General features: G+C 36.3%; 1 protein-coding gene and 1 pseudogene across 4 annotated transcripts in view; both read right to left on the bottom strand.

Annotated features, from left to right (window-relative positions):
- The window catches only part of DIAPH2 (diaphanous related formin 2), a 984211-nt gene that overhangs the window by 5706 nt on the left and 954224 nt on the right, over window positions 1-24281 (bottom strand). The gene's annotated exons all lie outside the window — the stretch shown is intronic.
- On the bottom strand, window positions 14396-15823 carry LOC125157163 (adenylyl cyclase-associated protein 1-like; annotated as a pseudogene).

Below are 24281 nucleotides of genomic sequence, written 5' to 3'. Positions count from 1 at the left end.
ATTCCCCATGAGTTTTAAATCTGTATGTTTTCTATCTCTATAGGATACCAGGGCAGGCAGAGTAGAAAAGAGTTTTTATTTTTTAACAATGATTGCAGTATATGGCAATCAAACCAACTCCTGAGTCTTTGCCTGATTGTATGATGCAAACATATTCAATTATATAGTCATTATGGGGTTGAATAATGAATAGGTTCTATTCTCCACACCCATCACAGGAAGAATAATCACTGTAGAGATAACTGTTGGCACAAAGCTTGGGAAGCAAAGTTTAAAAGCATCGATAGTTGGTCAAAAATAGTTTTAGCTCTAATAGAAGAAAAGGTTTACAGCTCTGCATTGTGATGATCACTACTACATTATTATCACCTCTGTTTTATGCTCAGCTTAAAATCAATTGATGTGGGTGAAAATCCTTTCCTGACAAAAACATAATATACTTAGATTCTCTATTTCAAATGAGACTAGGTCCCTAGAAATAATGACAACCACTAGCACTTACATAAATGCTAAAACTTTACACTTGTTAATTTGCTAATTCACACAACATCCGTGGGAGGTAAGTCTATTTCATTCTATCCTATTATTTCTGTTTTACTGATGAAAGTTACACACCAAATCAATGGCATGACGGGGGATTATAATGCAAAGTTAATGCCTAAATGTCAGTACTGCTTTATTTAGAGGCAGATGTTGGGGCCTCCAAAGTTATTATTATGAAATGATGATGCCCAAGGAACACATCCATCCTGCCTGTCCCATGGAGAGGATGGACTATAAGAAGTGCTGAGATTTTGCTATGGTACTTTAATCCTCTGTCTCTTGACTGATTCCCAGTTGTCTGTAGTCAGTACACAAAACAAAGCTAATTGGCCTCCATGACCTTGGCCTTGTTAGCACCAATGACTGCACTGAGCCAACTGGCCTTAATCTTAAAATTCCTTATAATGCAATAATATCACTGAGATGTGAGAAAGAAAGGCATTTTTTCTATTCAGAGATATAACTGAGTGAAGGATTATTTGGGGATCCTTTTAAAGATACCATTTTAAAAAGCCATTATTTAGTTTGTGATATAGATCACAATTCAGCAAAAAAATGTGAAGATAACATTCCTAGATAAAGGGCTTATTACTTAGATGTCACTGGTTTGCATACAGATTGGTTTGGGACTTAGAAAACATTTAAATATGAGATTATAATACAATGATTACCAATACTTTGCTAGCATTTAAACATTCAGTGTTAAAAGCTATCAGATATAAGAATTATGGTACCATTCACAGAGGATTGTCCCAGCTCAAAAAAGGGCTTGTGCCTTGGTTGTACTACACTCTAAGGTCAACTGGCATCTGCACTCACTCTCCAGGAGTGACAATAGCATCCCATACCACCACTCACAGCCCACTGGATTTAAGACAAGTACCACATTCAAAAACAAGTCTCACAGCATTACATAATGTGGTGTCAAGATTCACTTATTGGTAGCATTTGGCATGAGAAAATAAACTTTCAGGTGAAAATAAGCTCAGGAAAAGACATTGAAGGTTTTGGAAGACAGGATAAACACTGGTTCAGGGCCCAAATCTAGCTCTTGGCATGCACAAGAGAGAATTATTCTACATTTCCTCCTCCCTTCTCTGTCTCTCTCATATATATTTTTTTGGTACCTAATTGATTCCTATGTTAATTATATAATTATAAGAGGAAGCAATTCTGAAAAGGTTACCACATATTTTTGAAATATCAATGTACAACCTTGTTTATGGGGAAAAATGCCATTAGAAACAATGGAAACAATGGCTAATCTGGATTTTGTGATCTAATTATAATTTTCTGCATTTATATTAAAACTATTTTAGGTGCAAAATATATATACTCTAGATTTTATGGATGAGGCAGAAATGCAACTGAGAAGATAACATGTTTATAAATAAATATGACATGAATATATTCATAACTTTTCACACCCTAATAGCTTACAATATAATGATAAAAACTTTTCATGCTCAAATTCATGCCCTTTTTGAGGCACATATTGAGAAGCAATGAATTTTTTGAAATAAAAATTTTATAATTATAATATTAAATACTAATAAGAAAAAATCTGGCATGACCCTCATAAGGTCAGGGCACATAGTTAATATCAAATTTATGAGAAAGAAAAGGTTACATATTATTGCTGTCATAGGTGATAAAGTAATTTTGGTGATTGTGAGAGTGATTATACTTCCTATTTGGAGACATAGGAGGAGGAAGTGGACGCCCATGTGATGATTTGAGAATTCCAGGAGACCCAGACTAAACCAAATTCACTTCTCTAACTAGTCTTATTCTCTCAACACTACTGATACTAGAATAATTTAGATGGTGAAATAGGGACCTCTCCTCCAAAAAAGTCAATAATTTAAAACATATGTATTCACCTGAGATGATGTGGAAAACTTTGTTAACAAGTATTGGCTACCCTTTTCAATTTGTGTATTGTCTTTTTGGAAACCAAAGAAAGGAAGAAGGGGAGAGGCATCTGTCTATGTTTGTATACTTATTTGGGATATTGTACAATGAGATACAGGAAAACACACTTTATTAGAGGATGGGGGTAACATTATTTGTCATAATATTTCTGTCTTCATTTTATTAATGCAAGAGGTAACATATAATAGTGAATAAGAAAGCCTACAGCATCTAATATATCCTCATGATTTAAGAATTCATGAAGAAATTCTATTGTTTATAAAAACCAACAATTAATGGAGAAGTAAAGCCTGAGATGTCAATACAAGATGTACCTTCCAAATCCATCACAGTTGGGTATCCTCTTTGATCATCAAAGGCTTGTCTTTGAAATATGCCCCATGTGAAGGTGAAAAGATTCTGATATTACAGAGAGTGACCTGGTCATAGTGTGAATTTGGAGACAGCTATAGTTATATAAAAATGTGCATTCTATGGAGGAAGGGTGATCAAAACTAAAACACTATTCTAATCTGTCACCAAAAGATAATATGAATACATGGACCAGCTTGCCATACTTCTGCACATTCTGAGTACCAGGTTAATCAGTTCAAACCAATGTCAAGATGTATCCAGTCATAAAAGCAACAATATTTATGCTATTTATGAGTGCAAATTGATTTGACATTCATCTCAAAATCTTCCCTACTTAGTCCTACAGTGAATGGATTAAACCCATTACTGTATTGATGTAAAGTCCAAACCCTTTGTGATGCAGCAAAGGCAGTCCTAAGAGGAAAGTACATTGTAATTTAGTCCTATCTCAAAAAGGCCTGAATACAAATATACAAATAGACAACATAACTTACACCTAAGGGAGCTATAGAAGGAGCAGCAAATAAAGCTCAGAGCAAGCAGAAGAAGGGAAATAATAAGGTTTAGAGCAGAAATAAATGATACAGAAACAAAAAAAAAGCACTAGAATAGATCAATGAAACTAAAAGCTGATTTTTTGAAAGAATAAACAAAATTGACAAGCCCCTAGCCAGACTTATCAAAAAAAAAAAAAGAGAAGGGACCCAAATAGATAAAATCATGCATGAAAGAGGAGAGGTCACAACCAATACCACAGAAATACAGTCAATTATAAGAGAAAACTATGAAAAATTATATGCCAACAAACTGGACAATCTGGAAAATAGACAAATTCCTAGACACTAACACACTATCACAACTCAAACAGGAATAGAAAATTTGAACAGGCCCATAAACAGCAAAGAAATTGAATCAGTTATCAAAAATCTCCCAACAAATAAGAGTCCTGGGCAAGATGGTTTCCCAGAGGAATTCTACCAACATTTTAAAGAGCAGTTAACACCTATTCTCTTGAAGCTGCTCCAAAAAATAGAAATGGAAGGAAAATTTCCAAACTCATTCTATGAAGCCAACATTACCTTGATTTCAGAACCAGACAAAGACCCCACTAAAAAGGAGAATTATAGGCTAATATCCCTTATGAATATAGATGCAAAAACTCTCAACAAGATACTAGCAAATCAAATTCAACAGCATATTAGAAGAATTATTCAAAATGATCAAGTGGGATTTATTCTTGGGCTACAGGGTAGTTCAATATTCACAAATCAATGTGATATACCACATTAATAAAAGAAAGGATAAGAACCATATGATACTTTCAATAGATGCAGAAAAAGCACATGAGGAAATACAGTATCCTTTTCTGATAAAAACCTTAATGAAAGTAGGGATAGGAAGAACATACCTTGACATCATAAAACCATATACAAAAATCCCACAGCTAATATCACCCACAATGGGGAAAAACTGAGAGCTTTCCTGCTAATGTTAGGAACATGACAGGGATGTCCACTCTCCCCACTGTTGTTCAACATAGTATTGGAAATCTTAGACTGAGTAATCAGACAACAAAGAGAAATAAAAGGCATAAGAAGAAGAAGTCAAACTTTCACTCTTCACAGATAACATGATATTCTACATAGAAAACCTGAAAGACTCTGGCAAAAAACTGTTAGAACTGACATGTGAATTCAGCAAAGTTGCAAGATATAAAATCAATGTACAGAAATCAGTTGCATTTCTATACACCAATAATGAAGCAGCAGAAAGAGAAACCAAGGTATAGATCCCATTTGCAGTTGTACCAAAACCCATAAGATACCTAGGAATAGACCTAACCAAATAGGTAAAAGATCTATACACTGAAAACTATAGAAAACTTATGAAAGAAATTGAAAAAGACACAAAGAAATGGAAAATCATTCCATGCTCATGGATTGGAAGAACAAATATTGTTAAAATGTCTATGCTACTCAAAGTAATGTACACATCCAATGCAATACCTATCAAAATAAAACCAGCATTCTTCACAGAGCTAGAGCAAAAAATACTAAAATTTGTATGGAACCACAAAAGATCCTGAGTAGCCAAATTAATGTTGAAAAAGAAAACCATAGCTGGAGGCATCACAATTCTGGACTTCAAGCTGTATTACAAAGCTGTATTTATCAAGACAATGTGGTACTGGCACAAAAACAGACATATAGATCAATGGAACTGAATAGAGAACCCAGAAATGGACACACAAATGTATGGCCAACTAATCTTTGACAAAGCAGGAAAGAATATCCAATGGAAAAAAAACGACAGTCTCTTTAGCAAATGGTGCTTGGAAAACTGCACAGAGACATGCAGAAGAATGAAACTGGACCACTTTCTTCCACCATAAACAGAAATAAACACAAAATAGATGAAAGACCTAAATGTGAGACAGGAAACCATCAAAATCCTAGAGGAGAAAACAGGCAGCAACCTCTTCAACCTTGGCTGCAGCAACTTTTTACCAGTTGTGTCTCTGGAGGCAAGGAAAATAAAAGTAAAAAATGAATTATTGGGACATCAAGATTAAAAGCTTCTGAACAGTGAAGGAAACAATCAACAAAAGCCAACCAACAAAATGGGAAAAGATATTAGCAAATGACATATCTGATAAAGGGTTAGTATTCAAAATCTATAAAGAACTTACCAAACTCAACACTCAAAAAGCAAATAATCCAGTGAAGAAATGGGTGGAAAACATGAATAGACACTTTTTCCAAAGAAGACATCCAGGTGGCTAATAGACATAGGAAAAGATGCTCAAGATCTCTCATTATCAGGGAAAAATATAAATCAAAACCACGATGAGATGCCACCTCACACCTGTCAGGATGGCTAATTTAATAATTTGGGAAACAACAGATTCTGGTGAGGATATGGAGAAAGGGTAACACTTTTGCACTGTTGGTGGGAATGCAAACCAGTGCAGCCACTCTGGAGAACAGTATGGAGGTTCCTCAAAAAAATTAAAAATAGAACTACCTACAACTCAGCAATTACACTACTAGGTATTTATCCAAAGGATACAAAAATGCTGATTTGAGGAGGCACATGCACCCCAAGGTTTATACAGCACTATCAACAATATCCAAATTATGGAAAGAGCCCAAATGTCCATCAACTGATGAATGGATAAAGAAGATGAGGTATATATATATACAATGGAATACTACTCAGTCGTCAAAAGGAATGAAATCTTGCACTTGCAACATGGATGGAACAAAGTGTATTATGCTAAGTGACATAAGTCAGTCAGAGAAAGACAAATATCACATGATTTTACTAATATGTGGAATTTAAGAAACACAACAAATGAACATAGGGAAGGGAAAGGAAGGAAAAATAGATAAAAAACAGAGAGGGAGGCACACCATAAGAGACTCTTTTTTTTTTCAACGTTTATTTATTTTGGGGACAGAGAGAGACAGAGCATGAACGGGGGAGGGGCAGAGAGAGAGGGAGACACAGAATTGGAAACAGGCTCCAGGCTCTGAGCCATCAGCCCAGAGCCTGACGCGGGGCTTGAACTCACGGACAGCGAGATCGTGACCTGGCTGAAGTCGGACGCTTAACCGACTGCGCCACCCAGGCGCCCCAAGAGACTTTTAAATACAGAGACAAACAGGGTTGCTGGAGGGAGGTGGGTGGGGGATGGGCTAAATGGGTGATGGGCATTAAAGAGGACAGTTGTTGGGATGAGTACTGTTATATGTAAGTGATGTATCACTGGGCTCTACTTCTGAAACCAATACTACACTATATGTTAACTAACTTGAATTTAACTAAATTAAAAATAAAATAAAATAAAAACCATCCATGCAACAATTTATTCAGCAACTATGTATAAGGCACATCATCATCCATAAAGTACCTGAATATTCCAAAGGCTCAGACTAATAGCTAGACTTGCATCACTAACTTCCTTCTTATCGAAAACTTTGTCAAATGAAGTAACTGAGGAATAAGCATATCATAGATAAAACTTAACCAAACATGAAGTGAGATGGACCAAAGTACTCAGGCCTATGGTATGTAACCTCAGAATGTACAATTAATCCTCAAAGTGAGTGTATGCCAAAGGTCAAGGATATATCTAGTATATTTCATGAGTAGGACAAGTTGAGATAGAAAACTGTGATAAAAGGCCACGTCCATTAATAATTTCTCCTCATATTAGGGGTCCATCTGTCATCTATGGAAGAACAGTTTCCATCCTGGTATTCATAGGCCTGTAGATGTATCAGTGTTAACCTAACATAATGCACTTTACCTTCCTAGCAGGGTAACACAAAATAAATGTGTCTGGTATGTACTGTATTACAAAATATCCAGTTTTAATTGCAAGAAAACAAAGTAAAAGAAAACCTGTGTGATTTACTGTGGACTTTGTTTTCTCCAAAGCTCTTCAAAAGTAATGGTGTAGCAGATCAGTGCTACCCATCAGTGGGTAGGCATTGTTTCCAACAAAAAGAGGACTGGGTTTATGTGATGTAGGCTAAGAAAAACAGCAAAACTAAAGATGCTTCAGGAAATGTCTATTGAGTAGCTGTTTGCTTTTCAAACACTGATGACATAATTTATTTTAGACTGTTGTAGTGAAACTGTCTCATATAAACTTACATTTTCTCCCTTTTATCCCTTGATTCCAAAGATGTTTTATGTCTTCATGGTTTGGGGGATCCTATATTGATAAAGCTTCATACTTGCTAGAAATGACTGGAAGGTAGCAGCTGAATTAGGCTTGGGAATAATCTCTTCATGGAGGACAGCCAATTATTTGACCAGATTTGTTCTCTTCACTCTTACCAGAATAGTGTCTTTAAAATGCATATATATGTTGAGCTCAAACTATATGTGCAATTTGGTATTGCTTTCATTTAATATTTTATTGTAGAAATTTTCCATGTCATTAAATTCCTGAAACATGATATTGAAAACATAATTTTTAATGGCAACATACTCTTCTTTTTATATTATATATCACAATTTGGTTAACCATTTATCTACTGCTGGACATTTAAGTTGCCCCCATTTTTTTCTATTCTAAAGGCCTCGCAATGAATATCCTTATATCTATCAGCATACAATATTATTACAATATTATTGACTACATTTCCTATGCTATATTTTTCTTCCCCATGACTTGTTTATTTTATAACTGGAAGTGTGTACCTCTTAGTACTCTTCTCTATTTTTCCCATCTCCCTATCAGACTCCCCTCTGGCAACTACCAGTTTGTTCTCTGTATGTATGAGTCTGTTTCTATTTCTTGTTTATTCATTTGTTTTGTTTTTTAGATTCCACATCTAATAAAATCACATGGTATTTGTCTTTTTCTGCCTGACTTATTTCACTGAGTGTAATACTCTCTAGGTCCATCTATGTTGTCACAAATGGCAGGATCTCATTCTTTTTATGGTTAATATTCCATTATGTGTGTGTGTGTGTGTGTGTGTGTGTGTACATCTTTTTCCATTTGTCAACTGATGCACACTTAGGTCTCTTCCATATCTTGGTTATTGTAAATAATGCTGCAATAAATATAGGGGTTTATCTCTTTCCAAATTAGTGTTTTCTTTTTACTTGAATACTCAGTAGTGAAATTACTGACCTGTATGGTACTTACAAATCGAGACCACAATGTGATATAACCTAGCATCAGTCACTAGTATAAAAAAGACAAGGGATACCAAGTGTTCGCGAGGATGTGAGAAAAGGGAACCCTTGTGCACTGTTGGTGGAAATGTAAATTGTAATAGCCACTGTGGAAGACAGTATGGAGGTTCCTTTAAAATGAAAAAAAAATAACTGCCTTTGTTTTCTCTTAGGAGTTTTATGGTTTCAGGTCTCACATTTATGCCTTTAATCTATTTTGACTTTATATTTGTTTATGGTGCAAGAAAGTAGTCCAGTTTCACTCTTTTGCATGTAGCTGTCCAGTGTTCCCAGCACCATTTTTGAAGAGACTTTTTTTTTCATTACATATTCTTGCATCCTTTGTCATAGGTTAATTGACCATATAAGTGTGGGTATATTTCTGAGCTCTCTATTCTGTTCTATTGATCTGGTGTCTATTTTTGTGACAGTGCAATACTGTATTGATTAGCTTTGTAGTACAGTTTGAAATCTGGATTTGTGATACCTCCAGCTTCCTTTTTCTTTCTCAGGATTGCTGTGGCTATTTGAGATATTTTGTGGTTCCATACACATTTTAGTATTGTTTGTTCTGGTTCTGTGAAAAAAATGGTACCAGTTATTTGACAGAGATTGCATTGAATCTGTAAATTGCTCTGGAAAGTATCAACATTTAAAAAATATTGTTTCTTCCAATCCATGAGCATAGAATATCTTTCCATTTGTTTGTGTCATCTTCATTTTTCTTTCATCAATGTTTTATAGTTTTTGAAGTACAGATATTTCACTTTGGTTAAATTTATTCCTAGATGTTTATTCTGGTGCAGTTTTAAATGGGATTGTTTTCTTAATTTCTCTTTATTCTACTTTGTTATTACTGTATAGAATGCAACAGATTTCTGTATATTAATTTTGTATCCTATAACTTTATCAAATTTTTTATTATCTCATAGTTCTCTGATGGAATCTTTAGAATTATCTATATATAGTATCATGTAATCTGAAAATAATGAAAGTTTTAGTATGTACCTAAGTACATAAAGCAACCATTATCAGACATAAAGGGAGAAACTGAAAGTAGGTGCTATGTTGGGTGTATTGATACTTACAATTGTTATCTTTTCTTGCAGATTGACTGGTTTACCATTATGTAATGTCAATCTTTGTCTCTTCTTAGTCATGTTGTCTGATACAAGTATTGCTACCCCATTTTTTTTTGCTTTCATTTGCATAGATCTTTTTCTATCCCTTTACTTTAGTCTGTATGTGTCTTTAGGTCTGAAGTGAGTCTATTGTAGGTAGGATATAAATGATTTTTTAAAAATCCATTCCTCTATCCTATGTCTTTTGAATGGAGCATTTAGATCATTTATATTTAAAGTAATTATAGATAGTTATGTATGCCCTACTTATATATAGGTACGTATGTCTTTTCGTTGTTTTCTCATTGTTTTTGTATTTCTTCTCTGTTCCTTTCTTCCCTTGTGATTGATGACTTTCTGTAGTCTTATGCTTGGATTCCTCTCTCTTTCTTTTTTGTATTTATTATAGGTTTTTGTGTAGCATGAGGTTCATTTATAACATCTTAAGTATATATCAGTCTGTATTAAGTTGTTGGTTAAGTTCAAACACATTCTAAAAGCACTACATTTTTACTTCCCCCCTCCATGTTTTATGTATATGATGTCATATTTTACATATTTTTGTGAGTCTCTTAACTAATGCTTTAGATAAAATTAATTTCACTACTTTTGTCTTTCAGCCTTTGTACTAGCTTTATAAGTGATTGATCTACTACCTTTACTAGATGTTTGATGTCATTCATGACATTTTTACCTTTCATAATTTTCTTCTACTTATGGTCTTTTCTTTTCCTCTTAAAGAAGTCCTTTTAACATTTCTTGTAAGGCCAATCTAGTGGTGATGAAGTCTCCGTTTTGTTTGCCTGAGAAACTATCTCTTCTTCAATTCTGAATGATAACCTTGCCAGATAGAGTATTCTTGGTTGCAGGTGTTTTTTTTTCCTTTCAGAACTTTGAATATATCATGCCATTCCCTTCTGACTTGCAAAGGTTTTGCTGAACAATCAGCTGACAGCCATATTGGGTTTCCTTTATATATAACTAGTTGCTTTTTCTTGCTGCTTTTAGAATTCTCTCTTTAATCTTTGATGTTTTAATTATTATATGTCTTGGTGTAGATATCTTTGGGTTCACCTTGTTTGGGGGTTCTCTGTGATTCTTGGACCTGGATGTCTGTTTCTTTCCCCAGGTAGGAAAATTTTCATTTATTATTCCTTCAAATAAGTTTTCTGTTCCTTTTTCTCTCTAATATCCTTCTAGGACTCCTATAATGAAAATATTTGTTTACTTGATGTTGTCCCAGGGTTCCCTTAACCTTTCCTCATTTTTAAATTATTTTTTATTTTTGTTGTACAGCTTAGATGATTTCTATTACTCTTTCAGAACACTGATCTCTTCTTCTGCATACTCCAATCAGCTGTTCATTCCCTCTAGTGTATTTTTCATTTTAGTTATTATATTCTTCAACTATGATTGTTTCTTTTTATATTTTCTATCTCATTACTGAAATTCTCACTGAGTTCATCTACTCTACTCAAGTCCAGTGACCAACTTTAGGACCATTATTTTGAACTCTTTATTAGGTAGATTGCTTATCTCCATTTTGTGTAGTTTTTTTTTCTTTTTTGAAGTTTTGTCTTCTTCTTTCATTTGGAACATATTGCTCTATCTCCTCATTTTGACGTTCTGTGTCTGTTTCTATGAATTACACACAACAGCTATTTTTCCTAGTATTAAAGGAAGGGACTTGTGTAGGAACATCTCTGTGTGTGCCTGTCTGCTTTGGCTGGCTGGCTAGAGCTATAGTAGGCACTGAATGGGGGTCTTAGGGCACTAAGTACCAGGGCCACCCTAGTGGGATGGCTATAGCTGCAGTGGACTGGGGGTCCCAGAGATCTCTACACAGAGGGCACATTGGTGGAGCAGCTGAAGCCAAAACAAGTGCTGGCTGGGGCTCCTGGGGTATTCCTCCAAGGGGGCACCCTGGCAAGATGATTTGAGCATAAGCAGGCATGGGCTACAGGGGCTTGAGATGCTCTGTCCAGGGGGCTCCCTGTCTGGATGGCGGGAGCTGAGGTGGGATGAGCTAGGTGGTCCTGGGGCACTCCATGCAGGGGATGCCCTGGTAGGATGGATGGAGCTCAGGTGGGCATAGGCCAGGATGACTTAGTGCAATGAATGCTGGGAGAGGGTGCTGGCTGGGAGGTCCTCAGCTACTCCATGCATGGGGTGTCCTGGCAGGTCTTCTGGAGCTGAACTGGGTGCAGGACTTCAGTGTCCTAGTATGTGCTTCAATGGGGCCACCTTAGGAGTATAACTAGGGCTGATGTGGGCTAGGGGCCCAGAATTCATTGAGGTGGGCAGTTGATTAGGGTGCCGGGATCTTGCTTCTGTCTGCACTATGAAAATGGAGAGGAAACAAACAATGACACTTGCTAGCAACTCTGACCCTGGAGAGCATTCCAGCAGCTTCCTTGTCATTTGTCAAATGCTGTAGGGTTGGTTCCTTTATATTCTAGTTTCCCTTTTAAACTTGAGCTTTTACTCTGTGTGCCAGGGTGGAGGAATCCTCTCCCAGTCCCTCAGTACTATCCCTCACCACGCAGTTTACAGTATCAGGGGCAGGGTTCTCATGATTATCATGTGTCCATTTCACCTGCCATTCTCTATGTGGTACTTCTATCTTTTGTTGTGAAGAAGCTGTTCTGTCAGCTCTGAGTTTTTCTTCAGGAGGAATTGCTCTATATGTAGATGTAGATTCAGTGTGTATGTGCAGGAGATGAGTTCAGGGTCTTCCAACACCACCATTTTGGACTGGAACTCATTTTAATTTTTTTACATAGTTAAATCTATTGATCTGATTAACATTCAACTGTATCTCTTCTTGTTTTTTAAGGTTTGATTTGTTTTTACATTTGTCTATTTAAATGACCTAGAATTTATTTTGTTGTACAATGCCAGGTAAGTTTCCACACTGATTTCTTTTCTTTTTTTTTTCTTGCAAAGAGAACATGGGCTGTCCCTTTGTTGAGAAATCATGAATGTTTACACTGATTCATGATTCCTCTTTTCATGTTAAATTATCTATACTAGGGTACATTTCTGTTTCATTGACCTAAGCATCTTTCCAACTATGTTTGTGCCAATACCTTCTGATTTCATTCATAATATGTTTTGATATGTCAAGGAGATAATCTCTCATAATTTATATTTTCATTTAAAACATGTATTTTTAGGAAAAATTTTGGAACTTTATATTATGCTATAATCACAAAACATCTTGAAAACAACACAGCTTGAAAACTAAACCCAATAGGTACTAACTAGGCTATCTTAGTAAGGCTAGGCAGATGTCTATTTGTTGAGTGCCAATGAGTCAAGTGATTCTAAAGTCCCTAATCATCTTTTTAAGAGTTCTCCTCAGGTTCTTCATTTTCTTAAAGACTTAACAAGCCTCTTTGTCCACTAATCACTTTTTTTCTGCCCAAATGACCACTTTTCTTCTGGACATAAGTACAGATCAGCACTAAGGAAAAGAGATAAACCAATTCTTTAAGAGATTTTCTAATATGCTTATTCTCATTATTTTTGCCTTGTCAAAATTTGAATTGGAATTAAATGTACCATTTTGTAGGCTGTTGATAAAGTCTAGTACTTCAAGTTTTTAAGCCTTATTTTCTCATATATTTTATGTTTTACAAATTTGGCTTCCACCAGATATCACAGGCATTAAACTATATCAACTTATTTAATTAATTTATTTATTTTTTGGTATTAATTTTACTCTATTTTCCGTATAACTTTAAGTACATAAAGGTTTATTTCCACAGGCCTCAGGAAATGGGTAAAAGTCACAGGATAATCTCTCTTCTCACCAAAAAAGTTGCATATTTTTGTTAGTGTCCTAGAAAGAAAAACTGTAATTTACGTTAGCAATGCTGTGCAAGATTCTTACACAAGACCTAAAACCAGGCTGTACTGGAGATTTTAGTCCTTTGTTCAGGTGCCTGGACAGAAACCAAAAGCAGTTGGGCATGACAGGGCAAAGGAGGCCGTGAAGATGGAGGGAAGGCATATAGCATGGAAGAAGGAATTCCAGATTCCTTGAAATGGTGTGTTTTACTTTTTTTGGTTTTATTTTTGTTTTTGTTTAAGTCATCTCTGTAGGAAGGTGCTGGGCAGGGATCCCAGTGAAAGAAAGGGTCCAAGACTCCTTTAACTGGCCTGGGTGCAGGGCTCTTCCCAGCAGCTGATACAGGAGAACCTACTCTCTCAGGTTCAGGCAGACCCAGGATGGAAGGCAGAATAAAAGGAATGCCTACAGGAATCAATTTTGCTTGGAATGCTAGATGGCCAAGCTTTAGCCTTTGGTCCAGTACGACTCCTGCATCACCTGTCAACAGTGAAAAATTAGTTTGGTAAGAAGAACCAGCTAGAATCACACCAGCCTCTGCTACCTTCGTTGCATTGTTAGAAGAAGATGAACTTATGTGAACATTCTGATCTTTTAATTCCTGGGGACTGCTTTATTCTTCCCAAAAGACTGTTTGTTGGTCAAATAACTCCCAAAGGCTGAAAGCTAAAACACACCAGTCCTGGTGTGCAGTTCCTTAAGAATGGGCTGGTGGTGTTGTTGAGCTGACATGGAAAAGCTGCACCTTCCTGCAAAAGATCAACTGATCTGCTTTCTTACCCAAATCTCAGCCTGAGGTATATTTCAGTGAAGACAGGTAGCTGTGCTTCTCAGAGCGAATAAGCAGTTTAAGAGCAGAAAGGTAGAGGAAATCTAGAAAAGAACTGTCTTGATACAGATTTATCCCAAGGTGTGAGGGAGGGGGCAAAGAACCCAGTGGCACTTCTCTTATCCAGCAATTTCTGTCTCTGTGGTGACCAACTTCTGCCCATTCCATAGGGTCTTGAACTGCTCAGGGACTGGGAATTTATTAAAGTCACCGCCTTCTGTAGGAATGAGGGCATTCATCTCAGAAGATTTGGCACTATTTCGCAATCCAGGGAATTCTTGCTCAGGTAAACATGACAGCCATCTGTTTTGTTGATGGAAATGGCTGGCACTTTACCCATTACCTGAACTTTGCTCTAATATTATCTCCACAATGCCCACCGCTTCATCCAACACCAGACCGAGTTTCTTACAGTTATCTACTGTAATGGAGTGACTTTTGCCCTTGATTTGCAATGTTGTATTGACACACTTGAATATGTGAGCCACCTGTTTCAGCTCTGTGTCATCAATCACCAGGTTGGAAACATTCTCCTGATTTTCCACTCTCCACTTCTTGCCCTGCAGTTCAAGTATAGCTGGCTCCTTCTTTGTGGTTGGTTTGGGGGATGGGCTGACTCCTGGTTTAGGTGCAGAGAATGGTTTGAGGCCACTTCGTACTGGACCACTCTGAGCCTTGAGGGCAGGGTTCTTGTGAGTCTTAATGTTATCAGATACATGTATCAGGGCATGTGTGATGCTTTCCCCCTGGTTAATCTGTACAAACAGTGCTGAGTGGGAAGCAGACTCATCTGAGACAGAACTGGTGGGGACTGGTGGGGGAGGTGGGCCTGGTGGGGGAGGAGGAGGACCTGATTCAGCAGAAGGTCCAGATGGCAATCCGCTCATTTTGCCACAGGCCCTGTTTTGCTCCAGACCAGTCCAGTGGTATGGAACTCCTTAATGTAAGCCAGTAGCTCTGTCCATATACTCAAGTAAGCTTTTACCCAGTTCACATGCTTCTTATTGACATCTTTGTATTCCTTGAGGACTCAGTTTGTATAAAACATGGCAGCATCATTCATTTGTTTCACATAGGGACCAGGCTTGGGTGCCACAGCCACCCAGCCCAGGGCCTGGATACTTTCACTGACAGCTAACAGGTGGTTGAACAACTTGCTGCCTTGGTTTTTCTCCCAGAAGGTTACCACTTCTTGGATCTGCTCTGAGATGTGTGCCAACAAATCAGAAAGCTTATTGCCTGCTGTCTGCTGACACTGAGAGGCTGTAACCAAGAGAACTCACTCCAACCTCAGGCCTGTGTGAACCATCTTCACATGTTTCTGTACATCTCCCCCAATCTCTTTACTGATCTCTTTACTCTGCCACAGTACTGTTAAACAGTGAGTCAAATGCTTGCACATATGGAGTTGCTCCTTTTGGAGCATTGTCTCCATACCTACAGTGCATGTCAGAGGTATGGGATACTATCTCCAGGTGGGCCACTGCCCTCTCTAATCTTTCTACCAGATTTTGCATGTCAGTTATAATGTAACACCTCAGAGTTCAGCCTCACCTCCGGACTGTGATCAGCTGCTCTCTCAACTTACTTTATTCCAACAAAATTGTATACATCAGTCACTGTGCTAAAATGGATGTTTAGAAGCCACTCAATTACCTCTACTTAAAAATTAAATAGTTCTAGCCCTATTCTAATCTCAATGACATCATAATGTTCTTAAAACTAGAATCAGATCATGTTGTGTAATCTATATCTTTCATCACATGAAATAAATCCATGCAAAGAAAACAGAAACCCAGATTACTGTGATAGTTCATGTTGGGAGAAGAAATGAAAAGCTATTTTAATGAGAATGGTAATGGAAAGCAATAATGTTAAAGTAGTTCAGAGGCTACTGTGACTATAGACACACAACTCCCATTAAATGTAATTGGAGTTAAGCACATGTAATGATAGCAAAATAGACCCTAAATGTCTTTCCAATTGGAAAATAAGGAAATGTGTTCCAGGAAATGAGTTTTTGTGTGGAAAATACAGTATTCTAATTGATATGTACAAATTATTTTCATATTGATATTGCTCATAATATGGTGTTGGTATTTTTCCTATGTTTAGGGATAGATCTGCAAGAGGTAACATCTGTGCAAAGAATATGTTTCCTTTTCTTAAGGCTCAGCATTCATTATGTTATTAAAGGAAAAGTCTTGATAGTTGCAATGGATTTATTAATTCAGTAGCTTGTTATCAGCATGAAATTCTGCTGTGCTAGGGGAAAAACAAATTATGTTTTACAAAACTGCAGTAGTGAGATTAAATCACTTTTCTATATCTCACTTTCTTCTTATCCTCCCTGCCAGGTAGTAACTCTATTCTATATCTCTATTATGAACCTCATATTTTGCAAACTATCAAGTCTTATAGTAAAATAAAGGTACATTATCAAAGAAACTCAATCATAGCAACTTTAGAAAGATTGAAATATGTGATAAAAGTAAAACCACAGAGTAAAATATTATTTCAAGGCATTAAAAATTTAATCCATATGCAATACTTACCTTTATCTATCATAAAAATGATATTTTCATAACGTATAACCAACCTCTTGGGATTTTAAATGACTAGCATTTACATAATTGATAACTTGAGTATCTCAAAGGATTTTGCAAAAATGTAGCTCAGAAGAAAAATCAGTATATTGTTCAGTATTTCAAATGTCATAGTCATTGCTATTGATTATCTTTGGACTCAATGTCAAACCTAGTGAATAGATTTTTTTTAAATGTCCTTGTTTTTGTACACTAGCCATGCATTATATTTGTTTCTTTACTAGGAGATGCAATTGGGCTTTAAGACAAATTTTCTCTCTGTGAGGTTGAAAGTCTGATAATGATGACTGCATACCTGGAAAATGTGAGAAAAGGCAACAAATAAAAATATGAAGTATTATAAAAATAGTTGGAACAATTCCCAAGTAAGTCATATATGTGAAACTTACATTGAATAACATACCAATAGAAACCACACAAACTATAACAGAACTTCTCAGGTATCTTTCACAGTGGATTACACATAGCAATTTATCAAAAGCTATCTGTTGATTAAGTAACCATCCAATCTTTAGCAATGAATCAGACACTGACCCTTCGGTTCACCTTCTTCTATACTGCTCAACGCACAGAGAATATCATTTGCCATTAATATAAAAAAAGGAAAGGAAACACTTTCTCCCTGCCTCCCTCCTTCCCTTTCTTCTTTCCTTCCTTCCATCCACCCATAAATTTTTACTGTATAAGCTATCTGCAAGGTACCATAATAAACCCCTATATAAGTTATTAGGAGGAAATGATAAATGTACAAAGAACTATAGCATAAAACTATGTGTCTCTTATAGCATCTATTACAGTTTTAAGTATGATGGCGGTTCAGAGCAGAGCAAAGTCATAATCCTTTGAGTGCAGGAGTTGGGGGCCAGAGAAAACGTCATCCCAATTAGGCCTTAAAATATAGGCGGAATCTTAACAAAAAGAAATAGAATGAGAGCTGTTAATTTTTGAGTATAAAAAAATGAGTTCTAGCTCCTTATATTGTTGACTACCGAATTTTTCCTGTTTGGAGGGCATGAGAAGCAATGGATGTATAAAGGAAGAATCAGAATGTCTATACATATTTAATATTTTTTTGAGGAAAAGGAGGAAAACAATAAAAGGACATACACTAAATTAGCCAGATTTGTGTGATAGCTTTTTCCATAAACATGTGATTTTAATTTTAATATCAAAAAATAATCCTGAATGGTTTACAAAGACAGCAGTTATGTTTAAAACAAAACAAAACATAAAGACATTGTGGTTTATATACACAATGGAGTACTACGTGGCAATGAGAAAGAATGGAATATGGCCCTTTGTAGCAACATGGATGGAAATGGAGAGTGTTATGCTAAGTGAAATAAGCCATACAGAGAAAGACAGATACCATATGGTTTCACTCTTATGTGGATCCTAAGAAACTTAACAGAAACCCACGGGGGAGGGGAAGGAAAAAAAAAGAGGTTAGAGTGGAAGAGAGCCAAAGCATAAGAGACTGTTAAAAACTGAGAACAAACTGAGGGTTGATGGGGGGTGGGAGGGAGGGGAGGGTGGGTGATGGGTATTGAGGAGGGCACCTTTTGGGATGAGCACTGGGTGTTGTATGGAAACCAATTTGACAATAAACTTCATATATTGGAAAAAAAACAAAAAATAAAACAAAACAAAACAAAAGAAAACAATACAAAAACCAGGAAAAAAATCACACAGCAGAAATGGGGCTCTCTGGAATCATCTGGTTAAGTTCTGTTATTGAAGTGCAGATAGCACTATCAAGAGTGGAAGAAGAAGAGCTAAGTAAGGCATACACAGATTGCAGTGACCTCGGCCAAGAGTATTTGGCAAGGATGAGAGCTTGAGAAACCATTTGGGTTGGTGCAAATAAACTAGCTTTTAAATGACAATGCAATACAGGGTCAATTTTTTCCTACCATCTGTCATCTCTGTGACTTTCTACTCCATGTGTGACATAGATCCTTATGACTAAGATTATTAGGCATCAGTCACTTCTCTAACATTGATTATATGATGGAAAATATTCTGTCATTTTCTGTGGTAGTTGTTTTTTATCTGCCTGAGCTCTGTTGCTAATATGCTGACCTAGAATATACTTACTTGTCATTTGCTTTTGTTTCTGAATCACTCTAAGACTACTTTAACGTGTACAACCTATCTGTTTGCTCCGCCACTACCTACTTCTTGCTGATGATGGAAGTTTTAGAGTAGTCAGCCCAACTCCACAACTTTAGTAGGCCTAGGTACTCTGAGGTTATATCAGCTCACTGGCTTCTGTATAAGGCAGGAATGGCAGGCTTCCTCTTGCATGATGCCTCTATTCCACAAGGGATCAGATTATAGAAATATGCCACTGGTTATGACCTTGGGAAGACAAGATATTAATCTTCAATTTGTGGGCCTATAAACAGGTGCTTCCCATTAGTTGTGTTTCCCACGTTAGCGTATGCTTAATTACTTAATCAGTTGTATGGAGAAAGGCAACCTGTATGGTTAACATCACAGACACTTTAGCAGATGCTAGTGCCATTATTTCAAATTACAAACTGCCCCTTAAGGTAGAAGCCAGTCAGCAGTTGTTTTAAATATGAGCAATTAGGACAGAATTAAAACACAGTTTATTAATGTCATATCTGTAACTGACAGAAGCTCCTTTGTAATTTTAGTTTCTAAGACAATCTATGCACAACCTGAGTCAAGGTAGAACATACAGATAAGTAAAAATGGCTACTAATTAGCAACTTAATTCTCATATAAGAATTCTCAAAGAATCTTTCCTGATTTTTAAGTCTACTGGAATAAAGAAAGTCCTTCCGTTATCAGACAAATGTATAAACAGGGATAGCTGTATATCCGTGTTCTTTGCAACATGGTTTAAACTAGTGAAAAGCATAAATATCCCATTTGTTCATCATGAAATTAGATAAAGGATGGAACCCACATACATAAGGATACACTGCACACACATACACTCCAGCCATTGTAAATTATCATATAGATCTATAAGTACTTGACAGGAGAGGTTCACATTATAAAGTGGAAAAGGTTGGGTGCCTGGGTGGCTCAGTCAGTTAAACATCCGACTTCAGCTCAGGGTCGTGATCTAGTGGTTCATGAGTTCAAGCCCCACATTGAGCCATCAGGCTCTGTGCTGACAGCTCGAAGCCTGGAGCCTGCTTCAGATTCTGTGTCTCCCTCTCTCTCTGCCCCTCCCCTGCTCATTCTCTCTCTCTCTCAAAGATAAATAAACATTTTAAAAAAGTGGAAAAGGCAGTATGAGTATATAATATTCTTATTTTTGAAAAAAAAAGACAATTTTAGAAGTTTAGAAGAATATATACCAATAAAAACAGTGGTTATCTTTGGTTGGATCATGATTTTTTTCTTTTTTTAAATATTTTCCATATAAATTTGGAATTTTTGGCATTGATCATGATTAGATTGGCAAATAAGGGACACAACCTATGTAGGGTTCAAAATTTTCAGGCTTCAGATCAAAAGCACATGCTGTTCTCAATTTAAAAAGCAATCTAGGATTCAATAATCTGAATTAATTTCATTGTTGATTTGCCATCACTAAGTACACTATAATGGGGCGGGAGGGGGAGGGGGAGACAGAAATCAGGTGCCATTTTCCTGCTTAAATAAGGGCCCTAAAATGTTCCCTCATCAGAAAGTAATGGCTAACAAGTCTGCTGGTTTTAGAGCACAAATGCATTTGTCTTTATATACTGTTGTTATTTATAAAATTATTTCATGAATTTTAGATTCAAAATTCTAAAAGTTCTAGTCCTTTTTTAAAATGTTTATTTAATTTTGAGAGAGAGAGAGACAGAGTGCAAGTAGAGGAGGGGCAGAGAGAGAGGGAGACACAGAATCTGAAGCAGGCTCCAGGTTCTGAGCTGTCAGCACAGAGCCTGATACAGCCTCAAACCCATGAACCGTGAGATCATGACTGAGCTGAAGTTGGATGCCTAGCCGACTGAGCCACCCAAGAGCCCCTAAAAGTTCTAGTCTTAAGAAGTAAACATTGTCTTTCTCCAAAAAGACCAGTAAAAATTCAGAAAGATAATGAGGTATGTCATGACAGCATCTATGGAGTTTTACTTCAAAGGCAAAATCAAATGGAATTAAAAATTGTTTTGTAGCAATGTGGCCTATAAATGAAAAATTAAAATAAGTCTGTCCTTTGATGGTAAACAATACTGACCCATTTTCAACAAGACATGCATGCTGGGTTATTCTTCCAGGTTAATGTGTGGGGGTAGAGGGGGAGTCTTGGCACAAAGCATACTCATTTGTACTGATGCAAGATGTAATGATAGAATAAACTTAAGCTAACTGGTATATGTAGTCTTTGAACTGATTAATGTATATTACTAGACACAGTTTTTCTAATAAAATGGGCCATCATCACACTTATGTATTTGCAAAATGAATTTTTCTAAACATCAGTTTCCTCAGCTGCAAAATGATGATAATAATACTACTTAGATTATAGAGTATTAACAGAATTAAATGGGATAATTTAGTATTTGTCCCACATTAATCTTTTGATAGACATGAAACACACATATACACACACACAAGGATCAGTCAACAGTCCTCAAACGGAAAGTGGTTTCTATCTCTAATGGTTATCTACACCTTTCCATTACAGAGATGAGTTCAATCCTTGTTCTGTCACTTAATAGCTGTGTTTTCCTAAACTTATTTTCCCCTTTGTGAACATGAAAATAATATGTAAAGACTAGCTAAAAGAATAGTTACTGAAAGATGAATGGATAAAGAAGATGTGGTGTGTATGCGTGTGTGTGTGTGTGTGTGTATACACACCATATTGGAATATTACTCAGCCATCAAAAAGAATGAAATCTTGCCATTTGCAATGATGTGGATGGAGCCAGAATGTATAATTCTAAGTGAACTAAATCAATCAGAGAAAGACAAATACCATATGATTTCACTCATATGTGGAATTTAAGAAATAAAACAGATGACCATATGGGAAGGGGGGGAGAGAAGAGTGAGAAACAAACCACAAGAGACTCTTAATGATAGAGAACAAACTGTGGGTTGACAGAGGGAGGTGGGTGGGAGATGATCTAGATGGGTGATGGGTGCTAAGTAGGGCACTTATTGGGATGAGCACTGGGTGTTGTATGTAAGTGATAAATCACTGAATTTTACTCCTGAAACTAATATTGCACTGTATGATAACTAAAATTTAAATTACAAAATGATAAAGAACTAGAAAAAATAGTTACAAGGACTAAATGAGGCAATAATGTAAAAGGACAAGAATGGAACCTGATACAGACCAAATTTATATTTGATATTACAAAAGTCACATTAGAAAGGTTTCAGGATAGAGATCTTATATTTTTTAAAGTCTAGGCAGTGTCATTATGGAGATGATGACATGTTTTAGTCACTTTGGGGACAGATAAGAATCAAACAGATGTTTATGAAAGACTTTTTCAGATTAGCCTATAATAACAAAGACTTAATAAAGGTCAGGTAGTAAATCAGAATTTATCAAGCTTTAGAATTTTTATTGATTTTATAAGACATAATAGGCTGGGATATTTTTATGCCCTTGGGAAGCAATGAAAATCTTTTACAACAATTTATTTTTCTTATTGTCATCCAGTGGGTAGAGAAATGTTGCCAGGCTGTTTTCTATTACTTCTCTGCTTTAGGATTCCAGTTGTCTAGACAGATTTGTCCCCTAGGGTAGAAAGAGATGATTTCTAGAGATTTTAGTCTGGCTTGAATTATGTATCTAGAAAAATTGATCACTCATTTTTTTTCTAGTAGTATTTCAATGACCTTTAACTTGGTTTCCTATTCACTGGAAACAGGGGGACTTGCCATTATAACCAGGGTCTATTCCCATGTCAAGTATATTTCCCTCTTCCCAAAAAAGTGGTGTGAAAGGTATTTCAATAATCCTTTCTTGCATACTGACTATGTGCCTCACATAGTGCCAGAGATAAATGATCCAGTCTCTTATTTAAAGGCAGGTATGTAGTGATTGTGGCCTCTTCATGTAAAAGTTAGTCTGATGAGATGTGTTAGGGCTTCTTCTGTAGTCTGCTGCATAGTTTTCAGTGAGTCAATTTTAGAACCTAGATTATATTACATCCCCTGATATAAAAATGAAAAGTCCCAGCCATTTTTCTCAAGGTATTTTCACTTATATGAGGGGTAGCATGTAAACATAATTATAATAGCATTACAGTGCATACTATGATTAGGGTTATACTCTTCAGGAACACAGAAATAGAACACTTAGCCATGCCTCAGGGAAAGCATCTCTGAGAAGGCTTTATACACAAAGTAATATCTTAATTGATTCTTAAAGGATGAGGATGAATTAGCCTGGATGAAAAGTATATTCCAGTAAAAGGAAACACTGTAAGTAATGGGAGAGAAAAGATGAGAAAAAAAATGTGTGTGACTACAAGCAAATCAGTGCTGATTAAAAGCAGAAGGCTACAGGCTCTGAGGACAGAGAAGTAATATCCAGATCATGGATGGTCTTATGTGCCATATTAGGGCTCTTGGATATTACTTGTACAATAGGGGGTGAAATTGTTAAAAGAGAGTTAATTTTGGTAATCATGTAGTAGAGGGGCTTAAAGGTGATGAGACCAGAATTAGGGATTAATTGAATATGGAGGAAAAAGAGTTCAAGATAATTCTAAAATTTCTAGTTTATACATTTGGAAAATGGTGGTCCCATCAACTAAGATAGGGCATATAGGAGGAGTTGCACTCAAGGAGAATATGATGAGTTCAGTTCATGATTTTTAAAGTTGGAGATGTAGGCAGTTAAATATTACAAGGCTAAATTTCACAGTAGAGATCTAGAAAGAGTATGAAGACTTGGAAGGTAATTGAAGCTGCCACTCTGGAAAGTATATAGAGTGAGAAGAGCAGTGGGCTAATGATCACTTCCTGTAAAATACTAATATTTAAGAGATGAAGAAATATTTCAGTCCATGAAGAAAACAGACAGCAAGTATTCAGAGAGGTACAGAATGAAATATTAGAGCACGTTATAGAATCTAAAGGAGTAAATATTTTGAAAAATGCAATAAGCAATATCCAATGCTGTAGAAAGATGACTTAAAAGTTGAAAACTTATCAGTTTTATATCAGAAACATGAAGGCATTACTGAGAACAATTTCAGTATAATAGGGGGAGCAGAGGCCATATTGCAGAAGGCTGCAGAGTAAGGGGAGACAATGAGTATAACTTATACTTTCATTTCCCTTGAATGTGAAAGAGGTAATATTTTCATAAAGCAAAAACCGTTTCCTCAGATCATTGTATTTTA

Source organism: Prionailurus viverrinus, chromosome X (genome assembly GCF_022837055.1).
Source record: "Prionailurus viverrinus isolate Anna chromosome X, UM_Priviv_1.0, whole genome shotgun sequence".
NCBI classification, from domain to species: Eukaryota; Metazoa; Chordata; class Mammalia; order Carnivora; family Felidae; genus Prionailurus; species Prionailurus viverrinus.
This window is presented reverse-complemented; position numbering and strand designations above follow the sequence as displayed.